This window comes from Macaca nemestrina, chromosome 2, assembly GCF_043159975.1.
Source record: "Macaca nemestrina isolate mMacNem1 chromosome 2, mMacNem.hap1, whole genome shotgun sequence".
NCBI classification, from domain to species: Eukaryota; Metazoa; Chordata; class Mammalia; order Primates; family Cercopithecidae; genus Macaca; species Macaca nemestrina.
In genome coordinates this window covers 181,719,074-181,725,685 of record NC_092126.1, presented here as the reverse complement: position 1 = coordinate 181,725,685, position 6,612 = coordinate 181,719,074, and positions in this window count along the sequence as shown.

Genomic DNA, 6,612 nt, shown 5'->3' with positions numbered 1-6,612 from the left:
TGAGGCTTCTGTTCTGTTCCATTGGTCTATATCTCTGTTTTGGTACCAATACCATGCTGTTTTGGTTACTGTAGCCTTGTAGTATAGTTTGAAGTCAGATAGTGTGATTCCTCCAGCTTTGTTCATTCGTTTTGCTTAGGATTGTCTTGGCTATGTGGGCTCTTTTTTGGTTGCATATGAAATTTAAAGTAGTTTTCTCCAATTCTGTGATGAAAGTCAGTGGTAACTTGTTGGGGATAGCATTGAATCTATAATTATTTTGGGCAGTGTGGCCATTTTTGTAATATTGATTCTTCCTATCCATGAGCATGAAGTGTTCTTCCATTTGTTTGTGTCCTCTTTTTATTTCATCGAGCAGTGGTTTGTAGTTCTCCTTGAAGAGGTCTTCACATCCCTTGTAAATTGTATTCCTAGGTATTTAATTCTCTTTGTAGTATTTGTGAATGGAAGTTCACTCATGATCTGGCTCTCTGCCTGTTCTTGATGTATAGGAATGCTTGTGATTTTTGCACATTGATTTTGTATCCTGAGATTTTGCTGAAGTTGCTTATTAGCTTAAAGAGATTGTGGGCTGAGACTACGGGGTTTTCTAAACATACAATCATGTCATCTGCAAACAGAGACAATTTGACTTCCTCTTTTCCTATTTGAATACGCTTTATTTCTTTCTCTTGCTTGATTGCCTTGGTTAGAACTTCCAATACTATGTTGAATAGGAGTGATGAGAGAGGGCATCCTGGTCTTGTGCCGGTTTTCAAAGGGAATGCTTCCAGTTTTTGCCCATTCAGTATGATACTGGCTGTGGGTTTGTCATAAATAGTTCTCACTATTTTGAGATACGTTCCATGAATACCTAGTTTATTGAGAGTTTTTAGCATGAAAAGCTGTTAAATTTTGTTGAACGCCTTTTCTGCATCTATTGAGATAATCATGTGGTTTTGTCTTTGGTTCTGTTTATTTGATAGATTACATTTATTGATTTGCATATGTTGAGCCAGCCTTGCATCCCAGAGATGAAGCTGAGTTGATCGTGGTGGATAAGCTTTTAGATATGCTGCTGGATTTGGTTTGCCTGTATTTTTTGGGGGAATTTTCACATCAATGTTCAACAGGGATATTGGCCTAAAATTCTCTCTCTCTTTTTTCTGTTGTGTCTTTGCTAGGCTTTGGTATCAGGATGATGGCGGCTTCATAAAATGAGTTAGGGAGGATTCCCTCTTTTTCTATTGATTGGAATAGTTTCAGAAGGAATGGTAGCAGCTCCTCTTTGTACCTTTGGTAGAATTCAGCTGTGAATCTGTCTGGTCCTGGACTTTTTTTGGTTGGTAGGCTACTTCTTATTTTTAGTTTTTATTATACTTTAAGTTCTAGGGTACATGTGCACAGTGTGCAGGTTTGTTACACATGTATACATATGCCGTGTTGGTGTGCTGCACCCATTAACTCGTCATTTACAGTAGGTATATCTCCTAATGCTATCCCTCCCCTCACCTCCTCCCCACAATAGGCCTCAGTGTGTGATGTTCCCCTTCCTGTGTCCAAGTGATCTCATTTTCAATTCCCACCTATGAGTGGGAACATGCGGTGTTTGGTTTTCTGTTCTTGTGATAGTTTGCTGAGAATGATGGTTTCCAGCTGCATCCATGTCCCTACAAAGGACACGAATTCATCCTTTTTTATGGCTGCATAGTGTTTCATGGTGTATATGTGCCACATTTTCTTAATCCAGTCTGTCACTGATGGACATTTGGGTTGATTCCAAGTCTTTGCTATTGTGAAAAGTGCCGCAATAAACATTTGTGTGCATGTGTTTTTATAGCAGCATGATTTATAATCTGTTGGGTATATACCCAATAATGGGATGGCTGGGTCAAATGGTATTTCTAGTTCTAGATCCTTGAGGAATCGCCACACTGTCTTCCATAATGGTTGAACTAGTTTACAGTCCCACCAACAGTGTAAAAGTGTTCCAATTTCTCCACATCCTCTCCAGCACCTGTTGTTTCCTGACTTTTTAATGATTGCCATTCTAACTGGTGTGAGATGGTATCTCATTGTGGTTTTGATTTGCATTTCTCTGATGGTGAGTGATGATGAGCATTTTTTCATGTGTCTGTTGGCTGTATGAATGTCTTCTTTTGAAAATTGTCTGTTCATATCCTGAGCCCACTCTTTGATGGGGTTGTTTGTTTTCTTGTAAATTTGTTTGAGTTCTTTGTAGGTTCTGGATATTAGCCCTTTGTCAGATGAGTAGATTGCAAAAATTTTCTCCCATTCTGTAGGTTGCCTGTTCACTCTGATGGTAGTTTCTTTTGCTGTGCAGAAGCTCTTTAGTTTAATTAGATCCCATTTGTCAATGTTGGCTTTTGTTGCCATTGCTTTTGGTGTTTTAGACAAGAAGTCCTTGCCCATGCCTATGTCCTGAATGGTATTGCCTAGGTTTTCTTATAGGGTTTTTATGGTTTTAGGTCTAACATTTAAGTCTCTAATCCATCTTGAATTAATTTTCGTATAAGGAGTAAGGAAGGGATCCAGTTTCAGCTTTCTACTTATGGCTAGCCAGTTTTCCCAGCACCATTTATTAAATAGGGAATCCTTTCCCCATTTCTTGTTTTTGTCAGGTTTGTCAAAGATCAGATGGCTGTAGATGTGTGGTATTATTTCTGAGGGCTCTGTTCTGTTCCATTGGTCTATATCTCTGTTTTGGTACCAATACCATGCTGTTTTGGTTACTGTAGCCTTGTAGTATAGTTTGAAGTAGGGTAGCGTGACGCCTCCAGCTTTGTTCTTTTGGCTTAGGATTGTCTTGGCAATGCAGGGTCTTTTTTGGTTCCATATGAACTTTAGAGCAGTTTTTTCCAGTTCTGTGAAGAAAGTCATTGGTAGCTTAATGGGGATGGCATTGAAACTATAAATGACCTTGGGCAGTATGGCCATTTTCACAATATTGATTCTTCCTATCCATGAGCATGGTATGTTCTTTCATTTGCTTGTGTCCTCTTTTATTTCACTGAGGAGTGGTTTGTAGTTCTCCTTGAAGAGGTCCTTTACATCCCTTGTAATTTGGATTCCTAGGTATTTTATTATCTTTGAAGCAATTGTGAATGAGAGTTCATTCATGATTTGGCTCTCTGTTTGTCTGTTACTGGTATAAAGAATGCCTGGGATTTTTGCACATTGATTTTGTATCCTGAGACTTTGCTGAAGTTGCTTGTCAGTTTAAGGAAATTTTGCGCTGAGACGATGGGGTTTTCTAAATGTACAATCATGTCATCTGCAAACAGGGACAATTTGACTTCTTCTTTTCCTAACTAAATACCCTTTATTTCTTTCTCTTGTCTGATTGCCCTAGCCAGAACTTCCGACACTATGTTGAACAGGGGTGGTGAGAGAGGGCATCACTGTCTTGTGCCAGTTTTCAAAGGGAATGCTTCCAGTTTTTGCCCATTCAGTATGATATTGGCTGTGAGTTTGTCATAAATAGCTCTTATTATTTTGAGATACGTTCAATCAATACCGAATTTATTGAGCGTTTTTAGCATGAAGGGCTGTTGAATTTTGTCAAAGGCTTTTTCAGCATCTATTGAGATAATCCTGTGGTTTTTGTCTTTGGTTCTGTTTATATGCTGGATTACGTTTATTGATTTAGGTATGTTGAACCAGCCTTACAATCCAGGGATAAAGCCCACTTGATCATGGTGGATAGGCTTTTTGATGAGCTGCTGGATTTGGTTTTCCAGTATTTTATTGAGGATTTTTGCATCGATGTACATCAGGGATATTGGTCTAAAATTCTCTTTTTTTGTTGTGTCTCTGCCAGGCTTTGATATCAGGATGATGTTGGCCTCATAAAATGAGTTAAGGAGGATTCCCTCTTTTTCTATTGATTGGAATAGTTTCAGAAGGAACGGTATCAGTTCCTCCTTGTGCCTCTGGTAGAATTCGGCTGTGAATCTATCTGGTCCTGGACTTTTTTTTTGTTGGTAGGCTATTAATTATTGTCTCAATTTCAGAGCCTGCTATTGGTCTATTCAGGGATTCAAATTCTTCATGGTTTCATCTTGGGAGATTGTAAGTGTCCAGGAAATTATCCATTTCTTATAGGTTTTCTAGTTTATTTGTATAGAGGTGTTTATAGTATTCTCTAATGTTAGTTTGTATTTCTGTGGTGTTGGTGGTGATATCCCCTTTAAAATTTCTTATTGTGTCTGTTTGATTCTTCTCTCTTTTTTTCTTTATTAGTCTTTCTAGCGGTCTATGAATTTTGTTGATCTTTTCAAAAAACCAGCTCCTGGATTCATTGCTTTTTTGGAGGGTTTTTTTGTGTCTCTGCCTCCTTCAGTTCTGCTCTGATCTTAATTACTTCTTGCCTTCTGCTAGCTTTTGAATGTGTTTGCTCTTGCTTCTCTGGTTCTTTTAATTGTGATGTTAGGGTATCAATTTTAGATCTTTCCTGCTTTCTCTTGTGGGCATTTAGTGCTACACATTTCCCTCTACACACTGCTTTAAATGTGTCCCAGAGATTCTGGTATGTTGTATCTTTGTTCTCATTGGTGTCAAAGCACGTCTTTATTTCTGCCTTCATTTCGCTATGTATCCAGTAGTCATTCAGGAGCTGGTTGTTCAGTTTCCATGTAGTTGAGTGGTTTTGATTGAGTTTCTTAGTCCTGAGCTCTAGTTTGATTGCACTGTGGTCTGAGAGACAGTTTGTTATAATTTCTGTTCTTTTACATTTGCTGAGGAGTGCTTTACTTCCAACCATGTGGTCAATTTTGGAATAAGTGCGATGTGGTGCTGAGAATAATGTATATTCTGTTTATCTGGAGTGGAGAGTTCTGTAGATGTCTATTAGGTCTGCTTGGTGCAGAGGTGAGTTAAATTCCTGGATGTCCTTGTTAACTTTCTGTCTCGTTGATCTGTGTAACGTTGACAGTGGGGTGTTAAAGTCTCCTATTATTATTGTATTGGAGTATAGGTCTTTTTGTAAGTCTCTAAGGACTTGCTTTATGAATCTGGGTGCTCCTGTATTGGGTGCATATATATTTAGGATAGTTAGCTCTTCCTGATGAATTGATCCCTTTACCATTATGTAATGGCCTTCTTTGTCTCTTTTGATCTTTGATGGTTTAAAGTCTGTTTTATTAGAGACTAGGATTGCAACCCCTGCTTTTTTTTGTTTTCTATTTTCTTGGTAGATCTTCCTCCATCCCTTTATTTTGAGCCTATGTGTGTCTCTGCAAGTGAGATGGGTCTCCTGAATACAGCAAACTGATGGGTCTTGACTCTTTATCCAATTTGCCAGTCTGTGTCTTTTAATTGGACCATTTAGCCCATTTACATTTAAGGTTAATATTGTTATGTGTGAACTTGATCCTGTCATTATGATATTAGCTGGTTATTTTGCTCATTAGTTGATGCAGTTTCTTCCTAGCCTCGATGGTCTTTACATTTTGGCATGTTTTTGCAATGGCTGGTACTGGTTGTTCCTTTCCATGTTTAGTGCTTCCTTCAGGATCTCTTTTAGGGCAGGCCTGGTGGTGATAAAATCTCTCAGCATTTGCTTGTCTGTAAAGGATTTTATTTCTCTTTCACTTATGAAACTTAGTTTGGCTGGATATGAAATTTTGAGTTGAAAATTCTTTTCTTTAAGAATGTTGAATATTGGCCCCCACTCTCTTCTGGCTTGTAGGGTTTCTGCCGAAAGGTCTGCTGTTAGTCTGACAGGCTTCCCTTTGTGGGTAACCCGACCGTTCTCTCTGGCTGCCCTTAACATTTTTTCCTTCATTTCAACTTTGGTGAATCTGACAATTATGTGTCTTGGGGTTGCTCTTCTCAAGGAGTATCTTTGTGGTGTTCTCTGTATTTCCTGAATTTGAATGTTGGCCTGCCTTACTAGGTTGGGGGAGTTCTCCTGGATTATATCCTGCAGAGTGTTTTCCAACTTGGTTCCATTTTCCCCACTTTCAGGTACACCAATCAGACGTAGATTTGGTCTTTTCACATAATCCCATATTTCTTCGTGGCTTTGCTCATATCTTTTTACTCTTTTTTCTCTACACTTCTCTTCTCGCTTCATTTCATTCATTTGATCTTCAATCACTGATAGTCTTTCTTCCAGTTGATTGAGTTGGTTACTGTAACTTGTTCATTTGTCACGTAGTTCTCGTGTCATGGTTTTCATCTCTGTCCATTCGTTTATGGTCTTCTCGGCATTGATTATTCTAGTTATCCATTCTTCCATTCTTTTTTCAAGGTTTTTAGTTTGTATGCACTGGGTACGTAGTTCCTCCTTTAGCTCTGAGAAGTTTGATCAACTGAAGCCTTCTTCTCTCAACTTGTCAAAGTCATTCTCCATCCAGCTTTGTTTTGTTGCTGGTGATGAGTTGCATTCCTTTGGAGGGGGAGATGCACTCTGATTTTTTGAATTTCCCGTTTTTCTGCACTGCTTTTTCTCCATCTTTGTGGTTTTATCTGCCTTTGGTCTTTGATGATGGTGATGTACTGATGGGGTTTTGGTGTGGGTGTCCTTTCTGTTTGTTAGTTTTCCTTCTAACAGTCAGGACCCTCAGCTGCAGGTCTGTTGGAGTTTGCTTGAGGTCCACTCAGACGCTG